Source organism: Scyliorhinus torazame, chromosome X (assembly GCF_047496885.1).
Source record: "Scyliorhinus torazame isolate Kashiwa2021f chromosome X, sScyTor2.1, whole genome shotgun sequence".
Taxonomy (NCBI): domain Eukaryota; kingdom Metazoa; phylum Chordata; class Chondrichthyes; order Carcharhiniformes; family Scyliorhinidae; genus Scyliorhinus; species Scyliorhinus torazame.
The window spans coordinates 4,608,807-4,632,262 of record NC_092738.1 but is presented as its reverse complement, the minus strand read 5'-3'; the positions used below and the strand labels follow the sequence as shown (position 1 = coordinate 4,632,262).

Here is a 23,456-nt window from a genome sequence, read left to right as displayed (position 1 = left end):
CACAGAACAGGCCCTTCGGCCCACGATGTTGTGCCGAACCTTTGTCCTAGATTAATCATAGATTATCATTGAATTTACAGTGCAGGAGGCCATTCGGCCCTTTGAGTCTGCACCGGCTCTTGGAAAGAGCACCCTACCCAAACTCAACACCTCCACCCAACACCAAGGGCAATTTTGGACACTAAGGGCAATTTATCATGGCCAATCCACCTACCCTGCACATCTTTGGACTGTGGGAGGAAACCGGAGCACCCGGAGGAAACCCACGCAGACACGGGGAGGACGTGCAGACTCCACACAGACAGTAACCCAAGCCGGAATCGAGCCTGGGACCCTGGAGCTGTGAAGCAATTGTGCTATCCACAATGCTACCGTGCTGCCCTTAAGAACAAATAAATCTACACTATATCATTTTACCGTAATCCATGTACCTATCCAATAGCTGCTTGAAAGTCCCTAATGTTTCCGACTCAACTACTTCCACAGGCAGTGCATTCCATGCCCCCACTACTCTCTGGGTAAAGAACCTACCTCTGACATCCCCCCTATATCTTCCACCTTTCACCTTAAATTTATGTCCCCTTCTAATGGTTTGTTCCACCCGGGGAAAAAGTCTCTGACTGTCTACTCTATCTATTCCCCTGATCATCTTATAAACCTCTATCAAGTCGCCCCTCATCCTTCTCCGTTCTAATGAGAAAAGGCCTCTCACCCTCAACCTTTCCTCGTAAGACCTACTCTCCATTCCAGGTAACATCCTGGTAAATCTTCTTTGCACCTTTTTCAAAGCTTCCACATCCTTCCTAAAATGAGGTGACCAGAACTGTACACAGTACTCCAAATGTGGCCTTACCAAAGTTTTGTACAGCTGCATCATCAGCTCGCGGCTCTTAAATTCAATCCCTCTGTTAATGAACGCGAGCACACCATAGGCCTTCTTCACAGCTCTATCCACTTGAGTGGCAACTTTCAAAGATGTATGAACATAGACCCCAAGATCTCTCTGCTCCTCCACATTGCCAAGAACTCTACCGTTAACCCTGTATTCCGCATTCATATTTGTCCTTCCAAAATGGACAACCTCACACTTTTCAGGGTTAAACTCCATCTGCCACTTCTCAGCCCAGCTCTGCATCCTATCTATGTCTCTTTGCAGCCGACAACAGCCCTCCTTACTATCCACAACTCCACCAATCTTCGTATCATCTGCAAATTTACTGACTCACCCTTAAACTCCCTCATCCAAGTCATTAATGAAAATCACAAACAGCAGAGGACCCAGAACTGATCCCTGCGGTACGCCACTGGTAACTGGGATCCAGGCTGAATATTTGCCATCCACCACCACTCTCTGACTTCTATCGGTTAGCCAGTTCGTTATCCAACTGGCCAAATTTCCCACTATCCCATGCCTCCTTACTTTCTGCAGAAGCCTACCATGGGGAACCTTATCAAATGCCTTACTAAAATCCATGTACACTACATCCACTGCTTTACCTTCATCCACATGCTTGGTCACCTCCTCAAAGAATTCAATAAGATTTGTAAGGCAAGACCTACCCCTCACAAATCCGTGCTGACTATCCCTAATCAAGCAGTGTCTTTCCAGATGCTCAGAAATCCTATCCTTCAGTACCCTTTCCATTACTTTGCCTACCACCGAAGTAAGACTAACTGGCCTGTAATTCCCAGGGTTATCCCTAGTCCCTTTTTTGAACAGGAGCACGACATTCGCCACTCTCCAATCCCCTGGTACCACCCCTGTTGACAGTGAGGACGAAAAGATCATTGCCAACGGCTCTGCAATTTCATCTCTTGCTTCCCATAGAATCCTTGGATATATCCCGTCAGGCCCGGGGGACTTGTCTATCCTCAAGTTTTTCAAAATGCCCAACACATCTTCCTTCCTAACAAGCATTTCCTCGAGCTTACCAGTCTGTTTCACACTGTCCTCTCCAACAATATCGCCCCTCTCATTTGTAAATACAGAAGAAAAGTACTCGTTCAAGACCTCTCCTATCTCTTCAGACTCAATACACAATCTCCCGCTACTGTCCTTGATCGGACCTACCCTCGCTCTAGTCATTCTCATATTTCTCACATATGTGTAAAAGGCCTTGGGGTTTTCCTTGATCCTACCCGCCAAAGATTGTTCATGCCCTCTCTTAGCTCTCCTAATCCCTTTCTTCAGTTCCCTCCTGGCTATCTTGTATCCCTCCAATGCCCTGTCTGAACCTTGTTTCCTCAGCCTTACATAAGTCTCCTTTTTCCTCTTAACAAGACATTCAACCTCTCTTGTCAACCATGGTTCCCTCACTCGACCATCTCTTCCCTGCCTGACAGGGACATACATATCAAGGACACGTAGTACCTGTTCCTTGAACAAGTTCTACATTTCACTTGTGTCCTTCCCTGATAGCTTATGTTCCCAACTTATGCACTTCAATTCTTGTCTGACATCGTATTTACCCTTCCCCCAATTGCTAAACCTTGCCCTGTTGCACGCACCTATCCCTCTCCATTACTAAAGTGAAAGTCACAGAATTGTGGTCACTATCTCCAAAATGCTCCCCCACTAACAAATCTATCACTTGCCCTGGTTCATTACCCAGTACTAAATCCAATATTGCCCCTCCTCTGGTCGGACAATCTACATACTGTGTTAGAAAAGCTTCCTGGACACACTGCACAAACACCACCCCATCCAAACTATTTGATCTAAAGAGTTTCCACTCAAAATTTGGGAAGTTAAAGTCACCCATGACTACTACCCTGTGACTTCTGCACCTTTCCAAAATCAGGGGCAAAATTCTCCCCCAACGGCGGGATGTCCGCCGACTGGCGCCAATCAGGCGGGCATCGCGCCGGCCCAAAGGTGCGGAAGGCTCCGCATCTTTGGCGGCCTAGCCCCAACATTGAGGGGCTAGGCCGACGCCGGAGGGATTTCCGCCCCGCCAGCTGGCGGAAATGGCGTTTGTTTCCCCGCCAGCTGGCGCGGAAATGCGGCGCATGCGCGGGAGCGTCAGCGGCCGCTGTCAGTTTCCCAGCGCATGCGCGGGAGCGTCAGCGGCCGCTGTCAGTTTCCCGCGCATGCGCAGTGGGGAGAGTCTCTTCTGCCTCCGCCATGGTGGAGGCCGTAGCGGAGGCGGAAGGGAAAGAGTGCCCCCACGGCACAGGCCTGCCTGTGGATCGGTGGGCCCCGATCGCGGGCCAGGCCACCGTGGGGGCACCCCCCGGGGTCAGATCGCCCCGCCAGGACCCCCCAGGACCCCGGAGCCCGCCCACGCCGCCTGGTCCCGCAGGTAAATACCAGGTTTGATTTACGTCGGCGGGACAGGCAATTCCTGGGCGGGACTTCGGCCCATACGGGCCGGAGAATCCAGCGGGGGGTCCCGCCAACCGGCGCGGCCGGATTCCCGCCCCCGCCCAATCTCCGGCGGCCAACGGCCATTCTCCGACCCGGCAGGGGGTCGGAGAAGGACGCCCCTGTTTCCCAATCTGTTCCTCCACATCTCTGCTACTATTGGGGGGCCTATAGAAAACTCCTAACAAGGTGACTGCTCCTTTCCTATTTCTGACTTCAACCCATACTACCTCAATAGGGTGATACTCCTCGAACTGCCTTTCTGCAGCTGTTATACTGTCTCTAATTAACAATGCCACCCCACACCTCTTATACCCCCCTCCCTAATCTTATTGAAATATCTATAACCAGGGACCTCCAACAACCATTTCTGCCCCTCTTCTATCCAAGTTTCCGTGATGGCCACCACATCGTAGTCCCAAGTACCGATCCATGCTTTAAGTTCACCCACCTTATTCCTGATGCTTCTTGCGTTGAAGTATACACACTTCAGCCCATCTCCGTGCCTGCAAGTACTCTCCTTTGTCAGTGTTCCCTTCCCCACTGCCTCATTACACGCTTTGGCGTCCTGAATATCGGCTACCTTAGTTGCTGGACTACAAATCCAGTTCCCATTCCCCTGCCAAATTAGTTTAAACCCTCCCGAAGAGTACTAGAAAACCTCCCTCCCAGGATATTGGTGCCCCTCTGGTTCAGATGCAACCCGTCCTGCTTGTACAGGTCCCACCTTCCCCAGAATGCGCTCCAATTATCCAAATACCTGAAGCCCTCCCTCCTACACCATTCCTGCAGCCACGTGTTCAGCTGCACTCTCTCCCTATTCCTAGCCTCGCTATCACGTGGCACCGGCAACAAACCAGAGATGACAACTCTGTCTGTCCTGGCTTTTAACTTCCAGCCTAACTCCCTAAACTTGTTTATTACCTCCACACCCCTTTTCCTACCTATGTCGTTGGTACCAATGTGCACCACGACTTCTGGCTGCTCCCCCTCCTGCTTAAGGATCCTGAAGACACGATCCGAGACATCCCTGACCCTGGCACCCGGGAGGCAACATACCTTCCGGGAGTCTCGCTCGCGACCACAGAATCTCCTATCTATTCCCCTAACCATTGAATCTCCTACAACTATTGCTTTTCTATTCTCCCCCCTTCCCTTCTGAGCCCCAGAGCCAGACTCAGTGCCAGAGACCTGGCCGCTAGGGCCTTCCCCCGGTACGTCATCCCCCCCCAACAGCATCCAAAACGGTATACTTGTTTTGAAGGGGAATGGCCACGAGGGATCCCTGCACTGTCTGCCTGTTTGTTTTTTCCCCCTGACGGTCACCCAGCTATTCTTGTCCTGTACCTTGGGTGTGGTTACCTCCTTGTAACTCTTCTCAATCACCCCCTCTGCCTCCCGGATGATCCGAAATTCATCCATCTTCAGCTCCAGTTCCCTAACACGGTCTTTGAGGAGCTGAAGTTGGGTGCACTTCCCGCAGGTATAGTCAGCGGGGACACCGGTGGTATCCCTCACCACCCACATCCTACAGGAGGAGCATGCAACTGGCCTAGCCTCCATCCCCTCTTACCTGACAGAATATAGCTGCTGTGTGGACTAACTAGATCTCCGCCCTCCGACTCTGCTCCCAGTCAGATACACTTTCTGTAAACTCCTGGCTCTCTTCTCACTCTTTGCGGAAATGTCGGAAACAAAATGAAAGGAGCACCTTACTCCCTCCTCACCTAACTCCCTCGGTCACCAAACTCTTACTATAGCACTCAAAATGCACCAAATTCAGCACTCCCTCGGTCACCAAACTCTCACTATCGCACTCAAATGCACCAAATTCAGCACTCAGTGCAAATAAAGTCTGCACTGTAGGGGATCACTTTTATACTGTGAATCTAGCCTCTGAAAACTGACCTAATCCAATTAACTAATTAACAAGCTCCAGCTGCAAGAGCCTACAAGTAGAAGCCTGTTTAAAGCTGATTGAAAATTCACCTTCTTCTAAACCAAACAGCAACTTTTAAGTTAATTAATTAAATAAAAGAAAGACTAAACTTTAGATAAAAATGAAGCCTTATACTGCCTTGGTCACCAAACTCTTACTATAGCACTCAAAAAGCACCAAATACAGCACTCAGTGCAAACAAAGTCTGCACTGTAAGGGATTAATGTAATAAAAACATCCCAAGGCCCTTGAGCATTATCAAACAAAATCCTACTCTCAAGTCTATCTATCTGGCTATCTGGAAGCATCCTATCGGGCTGCATCACAGCCTGGTATGGCAACTGCTCGGCCCAAGACCGCAAGAAACTTCAGAGAGTCGTGAACACCGCCCAGTCCATCACACGGACCTGCCTCCCATCCATTGACTCCATCTACACCTCCCGCTGCCTGGGGAAAGCGGGCAGCATAATCAAAGATCCCTCCCACCTGGCTTACTCACTCTTCCAACTTCTTCCATCGGGCAGGAGATACAGAAGTCTGAGAACACGCAAGAACAGACTCAAAAACAGCTTCTTCCCCAGTCACCAGACTCCTAAATAACCCTCTTATGGACTGACCTCATTAACACTACACCCTGTATGCTTCATCCGATGCCAGTGTTGTGTAGTTACATTGTGCACCTTGTGTTGCCCTATTATGTATTTTCTTTTATTCCCTTTTCTTCTCATGTACTTAATGATCTGTTAAGCTGCTCGCAGAACAATACTTTTCACTGTCCCTCGGTACACGTGACAATAAACAAATGCAAATTCAAGTCCGATGTAAAATTTGATACTGAGTCAGATAAAGAGTTATTAGGGCAGTTGTAAAGAGTTTCAAGGGACCTTTAACAAACAAAGAACAAAGAACAAAGAAAAGTACAGCACAGGAACAGGCCCTTCGGCCCTCCAAGCCCGTGCCGACCATGCTGCCCGACTAAACTACAATCTTCTACACTTCCTGGGTCCGTATCCCTCTATTCCCATCCTATTCATGTGTTTGTCAAGATGCCCCTTAAACGTCACTATCGTCCCCGCTTCCACCACCTCCTCCGGTAGTGAGTTCCAGGCACCCACTACCCTCTGCGTAAAAAACTTGCCTCGTACATCTACTCTAAACCTTGCCCCTCTCACCTCAAGGTAGGTTTAGGGAGGTGATTCCGGAGCTTAGAGTTCAGGCAGCTGAAGGGATGACCACTATTGGTGGAGCGATGAAAATCTGCGATGCTCACGTGTTGGGGGAGTGCAGAGATTTCCGAGGGCTGGAGGAAGCTATGGAGGGGTCATGGAGGGATTTGAACGTGATGGTGAGAATTTTAAAACTGAGACGTTGCCAGACTGGGAGCCAATGTAGGTTGTCAGGGGGTGAAGGGCGGACTGGGCTTAATGTGAATTCAGGTACAAGCAGCAGGGACTTTGGATGCCCCCAAGTTTACAAAGTTGCAGAATAAGGGTGGAAGATGAGTTCTAATGGAGAGACAGTGAATTTCCAATCTATATGGTCAGGATTTGCCAGACCAGACATGGACAACCAGGTTACTAAGTGTGACCTACTCTCTGTACACAGTGTGTAGCGAGACTGGCAGCATCATTGGAAATTCAGTTTTGGGGAGTGGCCCTCTGAGAACGCTGTCCCTGACCCCTCTGCATTATAAAAAGATGCAAAATGTGTGGGTGTGATTGAAACCCGGCACTTGGAATTTAGACAGGGAGAGTCAGTTCCTGTGTAGCTAGGTGATAATCAGCAATGTATCTGCTGAATTACTCTGTCAGGGTAATTCAAACAAGAGCTTGTTGAATACACAGCTGTAAAGGTCATTTGCAAAGATTGGATGTTGTGTGCAATTCGAAAGTAAAAACTGACCGTTTCATTCTGAAGGTATTTTGTACTTTCCTGCATCCAGTTAATAAACAGATAAAAGCAAAATACTGCGGATGTTGGAAATCTGAAATAAACAAAGTGCTGGAAAAACCCAGCATGTCGGGCAGCGTCTGTGGACAGAGAAACAGTTTAGATTTGAAGTCCAATTTGACACCTCTTCACAACTTCAGTTCTCTCTCCACAGATGCTGCCAGACCAGGTAAAAATTGGGTATCCCCCCCCCCCCCCCCACCCCCGACCCCCACTAATGGTGGCCTCCAGACTTCCCTCCGCCTGGCCTCTCCTCAGAGACCCAGATCACCTCCTTTGCTCTCCCGTCAGGCCTTCCCTTCCCTCCCCACCCTGGGACCCTGTCAACTTACCTGGGCCTCTGTTGCCCGGAGTTAGGGCGCAATCTTACCAAATGGGAACTATGTCCCGTAGCAAGAGCGTTGAGCCGCGTGTTTCCTGAGCTTGCAGTGCCGGGAAACACGCTATCTAATGTGACTCCGGATAGAGAGGTGGCCTCAATGGGGAACGCACGGCCAAGGCCGCACTTACTTCAGTTTCCTACACTGAGGGGCCCCGCTTGCCAAAGCTCCGCAGTGGCGTCCCGATCTCCTGAGCTGCTGACGTGACCCCCGAATCCTCTCCCCAAACCCCAACTCACTGTGAGGGGGCTCCCAGGCTCTCACTCCCCACACCTGCTCAGAGCGCCCCCTGCCCGATCACCACCATACAAAAAAAATGTCAGCTCGGTATCTTGGCAGTGCCAACCTGGCATTACCCCTGCAGTGGCACCAGCAGTCCCAGGGCACCACCCTGCCCAGAGGGCATGCACCTGGGGGCCTCCAATCCCCTGGGAGACTCTGGTCCCCATTTGTGGAGACCAGTACTGAACGGCGCTCGCCCAAGGTCTCCGAGGCGAAGGGGTTGAATCCCAACGCCTCAGTTACCTCAGGAAACTGCATATTAAAGTGCGACTAGCTGTCTCGCTCTAATATGCAGATTTGCCAAAAGGTGATTCCGCCCACTATGGACGGGCTTCACACCGTGACGTCTTGTGACATCGTGACATCTTGTGACGTCTTGTGACGTCTTGTGACGTCTTGTGACGTCTTGTGACGTCTTGTGACGTCTTGTGACGTCTTGTGACGTCTTGTGACATTGTGACGTCTTGTGACATCGTGGCGTCTTGTGACATCGTGACGTCTTGTGACATTGTGACGTCTTGTGACATCGTGACGTCTTGTGACATCGTGACATCTTGTGACGTCTTGTGACGTCTTGTGACGTCTTGTGACGTCTTGTGACATTGTGACGTCTTGTGACATCGTGGCGTCTTGTGACATCGTGACGTCTTGTGACATTGTGACGTCTTGTGACATCGTGGCGTCTTGTGACATCGTGGCGTCTTGTGACATCGTGGCGTCTTGTGACATCGTGGCGTCTTGTGACATCGTGGCGTCTTGTGACATCGTGGCGTCTTGTGACATTGTGACGTCTTGTGACGTCTTGTGACATCGTGACGTCTTGTGACGTCTTGTGACGTCTTGTGACATTGTGGCGTCTTGTGACATCGTGGCGTCTTGTGACATAGTGGCGTCTTGTGACATCGTGGCGTCTTGTGACATCGTGGCGTCTTGTGACATTGTGGCGTCTTGTGACATCGTGGCGTCTTGTGACATCGTGGCGTCTTGTGACATCGTGGCGTCTTGTGACATTGTGACGTCTTGTGACATCATGGGGTCTTGTGACATCGTGGCGTCTTGTGACATCGTGGCGTCTTGTGACATCGTGGCGTCTTGTGACATCGTGACGTCTTGTGACGTCTTGTGACATTGTGACGTCTTGTGACATCTTGTGACGTCTTGTGACGTCTTGTGACGTCTTGTGACGTCTTGTGACGTCTTGTGACGTCTTGTGACATCGTGGCGTCTTGTGACATCGTGGCGTCTTGTGACATCGTGGCGTCTTGTGACATTGTGGCGTCTTGTGACATCGTGGCGTCTTGTGACATCGTGGCGTCTTGTGACATCGTGACGTCTTGTGACATCGTGACGTCTTGTGACGTCTTGTGACGTCTTGTGACGTCTTGTGATATTGTGACGTCTTGTGACATCGTGGCGTCTTGTGACATCGTGGCGTCTTGTGACATCGTGGCGTCTTGTGACATTGTGGCGTCTTGTGACATCATGGCGTCTTGTGACATCGTGGCGTCTTGTGACATCGTGACGTCTTGTGACATTGTGGCGTCTTGTGACATTGTGGCGTCTTGTGACATTGTGACGTCTTGTGACATCGTGACGTCTTGTGACATTGTGGCGTCTTGTGACATCGTGGCGTCTTGTGACATCGTGGCGTCTTGTGACATCGTGGCGTCTTGTGACATCGTGACGTCTTGCGAGATCGCGAGGTGTGGCGAGCCGGGTACATCCCGGGAGCGGGGTCTCCTGTCATTTACCCATCGTGTTGCGCAGCGTGGCCGGTACATTGCGCCCTTCGTCTCTGACGTCCTCCTGCATTTCTCTTCTGTCCACTGCACCACTGCCACAGGGATTGGACAGCTACCGGCCAATCTAAGGCGGGACTTCCTCCCAAGTGGGGGCAGAACTCTTGCCCGCAGCCAGTTACGGCTCATTCGAGCATGAAATGGCTGCGGGGCACCCGGATTTGGAGATGCTGGGAAGTGAGACTCCGCCATATGATACATTCAAGCCAGCATTCTCAGTCAACCCCTGGACGAGGAATGACCAGTTGATGTTTATGAATGCTGAATGTTCTGATTTCTCCTCTTTCACATTCTATACCTGACCAACTGGCCAATTCCAACAGTTCCTGTTCTTGTATAACAATCAAAGAACAAAGACCAAAGAAATGTACAGCACAGGAACAGGCCCTTCGGCCCTCCAGGCCCGTGCCGACCATGCTGCCCGACTAAAGTACAATCTTCTACACTTCCTGGTACATTATAGGCACTGGGCAGTACATTGTAGGCACAGGGCAGTATATTGTAGGCACCGGCCAGTACATTGTAGGCACCGGGCAGTACATTGTAGGCATTGGGCAGTACATTGTAGGCATTGGGCAGTACATTGTAGGCACCGGGCAGTACATTGTAGGCACCGGGCAGTACATTGTAGGCACCGGGCAGTACATTGTGGGCACCGGGCAGTACATTGTAGGCATTGGGCAGTACATTGTAGGCATTGGGCAGTACATTGTGGGCACCGGGCAGTACATTGGAGGCATTGGGCAGTACATTGGATGCACCGGGCAGTACATTGTAGGCACCGGGCAGTATATTGTAGGCACCGGGCAGTACATTGTAGGCATTGGGCAGTACATTGTGGGCACTGGGCAGTACATTGTAGGCACCGGGCAGCACATTGTAGGCACTGGGCAGCACATTGTAGGCATTGGGCAGCACATTGTAGGCACCGGGCAGCACATTGTAGGCACCGGGCAGTACATTGTAGGCACCGGGCAGTACATTGTAGGCATTGGGCAGTACATTGTAGGTACCGGGCAGTACATTGCAGGTACCGGGCAGTACATTGTAGGCATTGGGCAGTACATTGTAGGCACCGGGCAGTACATTGTAGGTACCGGGCAGTACATTGTAGGCACTGGGCAGTACATTGTAGGCACGTGGCAGTACATTGTAGGCACCGGGCAGTACATTGTAGGCATTGGGCAGCACATTGTAGGCACCGGGCAGTACATTGTAGGCATTGGGCAGTACATTGTAGGCATTGGGCAGTACATTGTAGGCATTGGGCAGTACATTGTAGGCATTGGGCAGTACATTGTAGGCACCGGGCAGTACATTGTAGGCACCGGGCAGTACATTGTAGGCACCGGGCAGTACATTGTAGGCACCGGGCAGTATATTGTAGGCACCGGGCAGTACATTGTAGGCATTGGGCAGTACATTGTAGGCATTGGGCAGTACATTGTGGGCACTGGGCAGTACATTGTAGGCACCGGGCAGCACATTGTAGGCACTGGGCAGCACATTGTAGGCACTGGGCAGCACATTGTAGGCACCGGGCAGTACATTGTAGGCACCGGGCAGTACATTGTAGGTACCGGGCAGTACATTGCAGGTACCGGGCAGTACATTGTAGGCATTGGGCAGTACATTGTAGGCACCGGGCAGTACATTGTAGGTACCGGGCAGTACATTGTAGGCACTGGGCAGTACATTGTAGGCACGTGGCAGTACATTGTAGGCACCGGGCAGTACATTGTAGGCATTGGGCAGCACATTGTAGGCACCGGGCAGTACATTGTAGGCACAGGGCAGTACATTGTAGGCATTGGGCAGTACATTGTAGGCCACCGGGCAGTACATTGTAGGCATTGGGCAGTACATTGTAGGCACCGGGCAGTACATTGCAGGCACCGGGCAGTACATTGTAGGCATTGGGCAGTACATTGTAGGCACCGGGCAGTACATTGTAGGCACAGGGCAGTACATTGTAGGCACAGGGCAGTACATTGTAGGCATTGGGCAGTACGTTGTAGGCACCGGGCAGTTCATTGTAGGCACCGGGCAGTACATTGTAGGCACCGGGCAGTACATTGTAGGCATTGGGCAGTACATTGTAGGCATTGGGCAGTACATTGTAGGCACCGGGCAGTACATTGTAGGCACCGGGAGGTACATTGTAGGCATTGGACAGTACATTGTAGGTACCGGGCTGTACATTGTAGGCATTGGGCAGTACATTGTAGGTACCGGGCAGTACATTGTAGGCATTGGGCAGTACATTGTAGGCACCGGGCAGTACATTGTAGGCATTGGGCAGTACATTGTAGGCATTGGGCAGTACATTGTAGGCATTGGGCAGTACATTGGAGGCACCGGGCAGTACATTGTAGGCATTGGGCAGTACATTGTAGGCATTGGGCAGTACATTGTAGGCATTGGGCAGCACATTGTAGGCACCGGGCAGTACATTGTAGGCACCGGGCAGTACATTGTAGGCACCGGGCAGTACATTGTAGGCACCGGGCAGTACATTGTAGGCACCGGGCAGTACATTGTAGGCACCGGGCAGTACATTGTAGGTACCGGGCAGTACATTGCAGGTACCGGGCAGTACATTGTAGGCATTGGGCAGTACATTGTAGGCACCGGGCAGTACATTGTAGGCATTGGGCAGTACATTGTAGGCACCGGGCAGTACATTGTAGGCACCGGGCAGTACATTGTAGGCACCGGGCAGTACATTGTAGGCACCGGGCAGTACATTGTAGGCACCGGGCAGTACATTGTAGGCACCGGGCAGTACATTGTAGGTACCGGGCAGTACATTGCAGGTACCGGGCAGTACATTGTAGGCATTGGGCAGTACATTGTAGGCACCGGGCAGTACATTGTAGGTACCGGGCAGTACATTGCAGGTACCGGGCAGTACATTGTAGGCATTGGGCAGTACATTGTAGGCACCGGGCAGTACATTGTAGGTACCGGGCAGTACATTGTAGGCACTGGGCAGTACATTGTAGGCACGTGGCAGTACATTGTAGGCACCGGGCAGTACATTGTAGGCATTGGGCAGCACATTGTAGGCACCGGGCAGTACATTGTAGGCACAGGGCAGTACATTGTAGGCATTGGGCAGTACATTGTAGGCCACCGGGCAGTACATTGTAGGCATTGGGCAGTACATTGTAGGCACCGGGCAGTACATTGCAGGCACCGGGCAGTACATTGTAGGCATTGGGCAGTACATTGTAGGCACCGGGCAGTACATTGTAGGCACAGGGCAGTACATTGTAGGCACAGGGCAGTACATTGTAGGCATTGGGCAGTACGTTGTAGGCACCGGGCAGTTCATTGTAGGCACCGGGCAGTACATTGTAGGCACCGGGCAGTACATTGTAGGCATTGGGCAGTACATTGTAGGCATTGGGCAGTACATTGTAGGCACCGGGCAGTACATTGTAGGCACCGGGAGGTACATTGTAGGCATTGGACAGTACATTGTAGGTACCGGGCTGTACATTGTAGGCATTGGGCAGTACATTGTAGGTACCGGGCAGTACATTGTAGGCATTGGGCAGTACATTGTAGGCACCGGGCAGTACATTGTAGGCATTGGGCAGTACATTGTAGGCATTGGGCAGTACATTGTAGGCATTGGGCAGTACATTGGAGGCACCGGGCAGTACATTGTAGGCATTGGGCAGTACATTGTAGGCATTGGGCAGTACATTGTAGGCATTGGGCAGCACATTGTAGGCACCGGGCAGTACATTGTAGGCACCGGGCAGTACATTGTAGGCACCGGGCAGTACATTGTAGGCACCGGGCAGTACATTGTAGGCACCGGGCAGTACATTGTAGGCATTGGGCAGTACATTGTAGGCATTGGGCAGTACATTGTAGGCACCGGGCAGTACATTGTAGGCACCGGGCAGTACATTGTAGGTACCGGGCAGTACATTGCAGGTACCGGGCAGTACATTGTAGGCATTGGGCAGTACATTGTAGGCACCGGGCAGTACATTGTAGGTACCGGGCAGTACATTGTAGGCATTGGGCAGTACATTGTAGGCACGTGGCAGTACATTGTAGGCACCGGGCAGTACATTGTAGGCATTGGGCAGCACATTGTAGGCACCGGGCAGTACATTGTAGGCATTGGGCAGTACATTGTAGGCATTGGGCAGTACATTGTAGGCATTGGGCAGTACATTGTAGGCATTGGGCAGTACATTGTAGGCATTGGGCAGTACATTGTAGGCACCGGGCAGTACATTGTAGGCACCGGGCAGTACATTGAAGGCATTGGGCAGCACATTGCAGGCATTGGGCAGCACATTGTAGGCATTGGGCAGTATATTGTAGGCATTGGGCAGTACATTGTAGGCATTGGGCAGTACATTGTAGGCATTGGGCAGTACATTGAAGGCATTGGGCAGCACATTGTAGGCATTGGGCAGTACATTGTAGGCATTGGACAGTACATTGTAGGCACCGGGCAGTACATTGTAGGCACCGGGCAGTACATTGTAGGCACCGGGCAGTATATTGTAGGCCTTGGGCAGCACATTGTAGGCACCGGGCAGTACATTGTAGGCATTGGGCAGTACATTGTAGGCATTGGGCAGTACATTGTAGGCATTGGGCAGCACATTGTAGGCACCGGGCAGTACATTGTAGGCACTGGACAGTACATTGTAGGCACCGGGCAGTACATTGTAGGCACCGGGCAGTACATTGTAGGCATTGGGCAGCACATTGTAGGCACCGGGCAGTACATTGTAGGCATTGGGCAGTACATTGTAGACATTGGGCAGCACATTGTATGCACCGGGCAGTACATTGTAGGCACCGGACAGTACATTGTAGGCACCGGACAGTACATTGTAGGCACCGGACAGTACATTGTAGGCACCGGGCAGTACATTGTAGGCACCGGACAGTACATTGTAGGCATTGGGCAGTACATAGTAGGCATTGGGCAGCACATTGTAGGCACCGGGCAGTACATTGTAGGCACCGGGCAGTAAATTGTAGGCATTGGACAGTACATTGTAGGCATTGGGCAGTACATTGTAGGCACCGGACAGTAGATTGTAGGCACCGGGCAGTACATTGTAGGCATTGGGCAGTACATTGTAGGCATTGGGCAGTACATTGTAGGCATTGGGCAGCACATTCTAGGCACCGGGCAGTACATTGTAGGCACCGGGCAGTACATTGTAGGCACCGGGCAGTACATTGTAGGCACCGGGCAGTACATTGTAGGCATCGGGCAGTACATTGTAGGCACCGGGCAGTACATTGTAGGCACCGGGCAGTACATTGTAGGCATTGGGCTGTACATTGTAGGCATTGGGCAGTACATTGTAGGCATTGGGCTGTACATTGTAGACATTGGGCAGTACATTGTAGGCACCGGGCAGCACATTGTAGGCATTGGGCAGCACATTGTAGGCATTGGGCAGCACATTGTAGGCACCGGGCTGTACATTGTAGGCACCGGGCTGTACATTGTAGGCACCGGGCTGTACATTGTAGGCACCGGGCTGTACATTGTCGGCACCGGGCAGTACATTGTCGGCACCGGGCAGTACATTGTAGGCACCGGGTAGTACATTGTAGGCATTGGGCAGTACATTGTAGGCACCGGGCAGTACATTGTAGGCACCGGGCTGTACATTGTAGGTACCGAGCAGTACATTGTAGGCACCGGGCAGTACATTGTAGGCACCGGGCAGTACATTGTAGGCATTGGGCAGTACATTGTAGGCACCGGGCAGTACATTGTAGGCACCGGGCAGTACATTGTAGGCACCGGGCAGTACATTGTAGGCATTGGGCAGTACATTGTAGGCACCGGGCAGTACATTGTAGGCACCGGGCAGTACATTGTAGGCACCGGGCAGTACATTGTAGGCACCGGGCAGTACATTGTAGGTACCGGGCTGTACATTGTAGGCATTGGGCAGTACATTGTAGGTACCGGGCAGTACATTGTAGGCATTGGGCAGTACATTGTAGGCATTGGGCAGTACATTGTAGGCACCGGGCAGTACATTGTAGGCACCGGGCAGTACATTGTAGGCATTGGGCAGTACATTGTACGCATTGGGCAGTACACTGTAGGCATTGGGCAGCACATTGTAGGCACCGGGCAGTACATTGTAGGCACCGGGCAGTACATTGTAGGCACCGGGCAGTACATTGGAGGCACCGGGCAGTACATTGTAGGCACCGGGCAGTACATTGTAGGCACCGGGCAGTACATTGTAGGCACCGGGCAGTACATTGTAGGCATGGGGCAGTACATTGTAGGCATCGGGCAGTACATTGTAGGCACCGGGCAGTACATTGTAGGCACCGGGCAGTACATTGCAGGTACCGGGCAGTACATTGTAGGCATTGGGCAGTACATTGTAGGCACCGGGCAGTACATTGTAGGTACCGGGCAGTACATTGTAGGCATTGGGCAGTACATTGTAGGCACCGGGCTGTACATTGTAGGCACCGGGCAGTACATTGTAGGCATTGGGCAGTACATTGTAGGCATTGGGCAGCACATTGTAGGCATTGGGCTGTACATTGTAGGCACCGGGCAGTACATTGTAGGCACCGGGCAGTACATTGTAGGCATTGGGCTGTACATTGTAGGCACCGGGCTGTACATTGTAGGCACCGGGCTGTACATTGTAGGCACCGGGCTGTACATTGTAGGCATTGGGCAGTACATTGTCGGCACCGGGCAGTACATTGTAGGCACCGGGTAGTACATTGTAGGCATTGGGCAGTACATTGTAGGCATTGGGCAGTACATTGTAGGCATTGGGCAGTACATTGTAGGCACCGGGCAGTACATTGTAGGCACCGGGCTGTACATTGTAGGTACCGAGCAGTACATTGTAGGCACCGGGCAGTACATTGTAGGCACCGGGCAGTACATTGTAGGCATTGGGCAGTACATTGTAGGCACCGGGCAGTACATTGTAGGCACCGGGCAGTACATTGTAGGCACCGGGCAGTACATTGTAGGCATTGGGCAGTACATTGTAGGCACCGGGCAGTACATTGTAGGCACCGGGCAGTACATTGTAGGCACCGGGCAGTACATTGTAGGCACCGGGCAGTACATTGTAGGCATTGGACAGTACATTGTAGGTACCGGGCTGTACATTGTAGGCATTGGGCAGTACATTGTAGGTACCGGGCAGTACATTGTAGGCACCGGGCAGTACATTGTAGGCACCGGGCAGTACATTGTAGGCACCGGGCAGTACATTGTAGGCATTGGGCAGTACATTGTACGCATTGGGCAGTACACTGTAGGCATTGGGCAGCACATTGTAGGCACCGGGCAGCACATTGTAGGCACCGGGCAGTACATTGTAGGCACCGGGCAGTACATTGTAGGCACCGGGCAGTACATTGTAGGCACCGGGCAGTACATTGTAGGCACCGGGCAGTACATTGTAGGCATTGGGCAGTACATTGTAGGCACCGGGCTGTAGATTGTAGGCACCGGGCTGTAGATTGTAGGCACCGGGCAGTACATTGTCGGCACCGGGCAGTACATTGTAGGCACCGGGTAGTACATTGTAGGCATTGGGCAGTACATTGTAGGCACCGGGCAGTACATTGTAGGCACCGGGCTGTACATTGTAGGTACCGAGCAGTACATTGTAGGCACCGGGCAGTACATTGTAGGCACCGGGCAGTACATTGTAGGCATTGGGCAGTACATTGTAGGCACCGGGCAGTACATTGTAGGCACCGGGCAGTACATTGTAGGCACCGGGCAGTACATTGTAGGCACCGGGCAGTACATTGTAGGCATTGGGCAGTACATTGTAGGCACCGGGCAGTACATTGTAGGCACCGGGCAGTACATTGTAGGCACCGGGCAGTACATTGTAGGCATTGGACAGTACATTGTAGGTACCGGGCTGTACATTGTAGGCATTGGGCAGTACATTGTAGGTACCGGGCAGTACATTGTAGGCATTGGGCAGTACATTGTAGGCACCGGGCAGTACATTGTAGGCACCGGGCAGTACATTGTAGGCATTGGGCAGTACATTGTACGCATTGGGCAGTACACTGTAGGCATTGGGCAGCACATTGTAGGCACCGGGCAGTACATTGTAGGCACCGGGCAGTACATTGTAGGCACCGGGCAGTACATTGTAGGCACCGGGCAGTACATTGTAGGCATGGGGCAGTACATTGTAGGCATCGGGGAGTACATTGTAGGCACCGGGCAGTACATTGTAGGCACCGGGCAGTACATTGCAGGTACCGGGCAGTACATTGTAGGCATTGGGCAGTACATTGTAGGCACCGGGCAGTACATTGTAGGTACCGGGCAGTACATTGTAGGCATTGGGCAGTACATTGTAGGCACCGGGCTGTACATTGTAGGCACCGGGCAGTACATTGTAGGCATTGGGCAGTACATTGTAGGCATTGGGCAGCACATTGTAGGCATTGGGCTGTACATTGTAGGCACCGGGCTGTACATTGTAGGCACCGGGCTGTACATTGTAGGCACCGGGCTGTACATTGTAGGCACCGGGCTGTACATTGTAGGCACCGGGCTGTACATTGTAGGCACCGGGCTGTACATTGTAGGCATTGGGCAGTACATTGTCGGCACCGGGCAGTACATTGTAGGCACCGGGTAGTACATTGTAGGCATTGGGCAGTACATTGTAGGCATTGGGCAGTACATTGTAGGCACCGGGCAGTACATTGTAGGCACCGGGCTGTACATTGTAGGTACCGAGCAGTACATTGTAGGCACCGGGCAGTACATTGTAGGCACCGGGCAGTACATTGTAGGCATTGGGCAGTACATTGTAGGCACCGGGCAGTACATTGTAGGCACCGGGCAGTACATTGTAGGCACCGGGCAGTACATTGTAGGCACCGGGCAGTACATTGTAGGCATTGGGCAGTACATTGTAGGCACCGGGCAGTACATTGTAGGCACCGGGCAGTACATTGTAGGCACCGGGCAGTACATTGTAGGCACCGGGCAGTACATTGTAGGCATTGGACAGTACATTGTAGGTACCGGGCTGTACATTGTAGGCATTGGGCAGTACATTGTAGGTACCGGGCAGTACATTGTAGGCACCGGGCAGTACATTGTAGGCACCGGGTAGTACATTGTAGGCATTGGGCAGTACATTGTAGGCATTGGGCAGTACATTGTAGGCACCGGGCAGTACATTGTAGGCACCGGGCTGTACATTGTAGGTACCGAGCAGTACATTGTAGGCACCGGGCAGTACATTGTAGGCACCGGGCAGTACATTGTAGGCATTGGGCAGTACATTGTAGGCACCGGGCAGTACATTGTAGGCACCGGGCAGTACATTGTAGGCACCGGGCAGTACATTGTAGGCATTGGGCAGTACATTGTAGGCACCGGGCAGTACATTGTAGGCACCGGGCAGTACATTGTAGGCACCGGGCAGTACATTGTAGGCACCGGGCAGTACATTGTAGGCATTGGACAGTACATTGTAGGTACCGGGCTGTACATTGTAGGCATTGGGCAGTACATTGTAGGCACCGGGCAGTACATTGTAGGCACCGGGCAGTACATTGTAGGCACCGGGCAGTACATTGTAGGCATTGGGCAGTACATTGTACGCATTGGGCAGTACACTGTAGGCATTGGGCAGCACATTGTAGGCACCGGGCAGTACATTGTAGGCACCGGGCAGTACATTGTAGGCACCGGGCAGTACATTGTAGGCATCGGGCAGTACATTGTAGGCATCGGGCAGTACATTGTAGGCACCGGGCAGTACATTGTAGGCACCGGGCAGTACATTGCAGGTACCGGGCAGTACATTGTAGGCATTGGGCAGTACATTGTAGATACCGGGCAGTACATTGTAGGTACCGGGCAGTACATTGTAGGCATTGGGCAGTACATTGTAGGCACCGGGCTGTACATTGTAGGCACCGGGCAGTACATTGTAGGCATTGGGCAGTACATTGTAGGCATTGGGCAGTACATTGTAGGCACCGGGCAGTACATTGTAGGCACCGGGCAGTACATAGTAGGCATTGGGCAGTACATTGTAGGCACCGGGCAGTACATTGTAGGCACCGGGCAGTACATTGTAGGCACCGGGCAGTACATTGTAGGCACCGGGCAGTACATTGTAGGCATTGGGCAGTACATTGTAGGCACCGGGCAGCACATTGTAGGCACCGGGCAGCACATTGTAGGCACCGGGCAGCACATTGTAGGCACCGGGCAGTACATTGTAGGCACCGGGCAGTACATTGTAGGCACCGGGCAGTACATTGTAGGCACCGGGCAGTACATTGTAGGCACCGGGCAGTACATTGTAGGCACCGGGCAGTACATTGTAGGCATTGGGCAGCACATTGTACGCACCGGGCAGTACATTGTAGGCACAGGGCAGTACATTGTAGGCATTGGGCAGTACATTGTAGGCCACCGGGCAGTACATTGTAGGCATTGGGCAGTACATTGCAGGCACCGGGCAGTACATTGCAGGCACCGGGCAGTACATTGTAGGCATTGGGCAGTACATTGTAGGCATTGGGCAGTACATTGTAGGCATTGGACAGTACATTGTAGGTACCGGGCTGTACATTGTAGGCATTGGGCAGTACATTGTAGGTACCGGGCAGTACATTGTAGGCATTGGGCAGTACATTGTAGGCACCGGGCAGTACATTGTAGGCATTAAGCAGTACATTGTAGGCATTGGGCAGTACATTGTAGGCATTGGGCAGTACATTGGAGGCACCGGGCAGTACATTGTAGGCATTGGGCAGTACATTGTAGGCATTGGGCAGTACATTGTCGGCATTGGGCAGCACATTGTAGGCACCGGGCAGTACATTGTAGGCACCGGGCAGTACATTGTAGGCACCGGGCAGTACATTGTAGGCACCGGGCAGTACATTGTAGGCACCGGGCAGTACATTGTAGGCACCGGGCAGTACATTGTAGGTATTGGGCAGTACATTGTAGGCATCGGGCAGTACATTGTAGGCACCGGGCAGTACATTGTAGGCACCGGGCAGTACATTGTAGGTACCGGGCAGTACATTGCAGGTACCGGGCAGTACATTGTAGGCATTGGGCAGTACATTGTAGGCACCGGGCAGTACATTGTAGGTACCGGGCAGTACATTGTAGGCATTGGGCAGTACATTGTAGGCACGTGGCAGTACATTGTAGGTACCGGGCAGTACATTGTAGGCATTGGGCAGCACATTGTAGGCACCGGGCAGTACATTGTAGGCATTGGGCAGTACATTGTAGGCATTGGGCAGTACATTGTAGGCATTGGGCAGTACATTGTAGGCATTGGGCAGTACATTGTAGGCACCGGGCAGTACATTGTAGGCACCGGGCAGTACATTGAAGGCATTGGGCAGCACATTGTAGGCATTGGGCAGTACATTGTAGGCATTGGGCAGTATATTGTAGGCATTGGGCAGCACATTGTAGGCACCGGGCAGTACATTGTAGGCACAGGGCAGTACATTGTAGGCATTGGGCAGTACATTGTAGGCCACCGGGCAGTACATTGTAGGCATTGGGCAGTACATTGCAGGCACCGGGCAGTACATTGCAGGCACCGGGCAGTACATTGTAGGCATTGGGCAGTACATTGTAGGCATTGGGCAGTACATTGTAGGCATTGGACAGTACATTGTAGGTACCGGGCTGTACATTGTAGGCATTGGGCAGTACATTGTAGGTACCGGGCAGTACATTGTAGGCATTGGGCAGTACATTGTAGGCACCGGGCAGTACATTGTAGGCATTGGGCAGTACATTGTAGGCATTGGGCAGTACATTGTAGGCATTGGGCAGTACATTGTAGGCATTGGGCAGTACATTGTAGGCATTGGGCAGTACATTGTCGGCATTGGGCAGCACATTGTAGGCACCGGGCAGTACATTGTAGGCACCGGGCAGTACATTGTAGGCACCGGGCAGTACATTGGAGGCACCGGGCAGTACATTGTAGGCACCGGGCAGTACATTGTAGGTATTGGGCAGTACATTGTAGGCATCGGGCAGTACATTGTAGGCACCGGGCAGTACATTGTAGGCACCGGGCAGTACATTGTAGGTACCGGGCAGTACATTGCAGGTACCGGGCAGTACATTGTAGGCATTGGGCAGTACATTCTAGGCACCGGGCAGTACATTGTAGGTACCGGGCAGTACATTGTAGGCATTGGGCAGTACATTGTAGGCACGTGGCAGTACATTGTAGGTACCGGGCAGTACATTGTAGGCATTGGGCAGCACATTGTAGGCACCGGGCAGTACATTGTAGGCATTGGGCAGTACATTGTAGGCATTGGGCAGTACATTGTAGGCATTGGGCAGTACATTGTAGGCATTGGGCAGTACATTGTAGGCACCGGGCAGTACATTGTAGGCACCGGGCAGTACATTGAAGGCATTGGGCAGCACATTGTAGGCATTGGGCAGTACATTGTAGGCATTGGGCAGTATATTGTAGGCATTGGGCAGTACATTGTAGGCATTGGGCAGTACATTGTAGGCATTGGGCAGTACATTGAAGGCATTGGGCAGTACATTGAAGGCATTGGGCAGCACATTGTAGGCATTGGGCAGTACATTGTAGGCACCGGGCAGTACATTGTAGGCACCGGGCAGTACATTATAGGCACCGGGCAGTATATTGTAGGCCTTGGGCAGCACATTGTAGGCTCCGGGCAGTACATTGTAGGCATTGGGCAGTACATTGTAGGCATTGGGCAGCACATTGTAGGCACCGGGCAGTACATTGTAGGCACTGGACAGTGCATTGTAGGCACCGGGCAGTACATTGTAGGCACCGGGCAGTACATTGTAGGTACCGGGCAGTACATTGTAGGCATTGGGCAGTACATTGTAGGCACCGGGCTGTACATTGTAGGCACCGGGCAGTACATTGTTGGCATTGGGCAGTACATTGTTGGCATTGGGCAGTACATTGTAGGCATTGGGCAGTACATTGTAGGCACCGGGCAGTACATTGTAGGCACCGGGCAGTACATTGTAGGCATTGGGCAGTACATTGTAGGCACCGGGCAGTACATTGTAGGCACCGGGCAGTACATTGTTGGCACCGGGCAGTACATTGTAGGCACCGGGCAGTACATTGTAGGCACCGGGCAGTACATTGTAGGCACCGGGCAGTACATTGTAGGCACCGGGCAGTACATTGTAGGCACCGGGCAGCACATTGTAGGCACCGGGCAGCACATTGTAGGCACCGGGCAGCACATTGTAGGCACCGGGCAGCACATTGTAGGCACCGGGCAGTACATTGTAGGCACCGGGCAGTACATTGTAGGCACCGGCCAGTACATTGTAGGCACCGGGCAGTACATTGTAGGCACCGGGCAGTACATTGTAGGCACCGGGCAGTACATTGTAGGCATTGGGCAGTACATTGTAGGCACCGGGCAGTACATTGTAGGCATTGGGCAGTACATTGTAGCCACCGGGCAGTACATTGTAGGCACCGGGCAGTACATTGTAGGCAATGGGCAGTACATTGTAGGCACCGGGCAGTACATTGTAGGCACCGGGCAGTACATTGTAGGCACCGGGCAGTACATTGGAGGCATTGGGCAGTACATTGTAGGCAGCGGACAGTACATTGTAGGCACCGGGCAGTACATTGTAGGCACCGGGCAGTACATTGTAGGCACCGGGCAGTACATTGTAGGCA

The 23,456-nt window shown here is 52.2% G+C and overlaps 1 protein-coding gene across 2 annotated transcripts in view; it reads left to right on the top strand.

Annotated features, from left to right (window-relative positions):
* Positions 1–23,456, top strand: part of LOC140405381 (unconventional myosin-Ib-like) — a 276,153-nt gene that overhangs the window by 141,057 nt on the left and 111,640 nt on the right. The window lies entirely within an intron of this gene.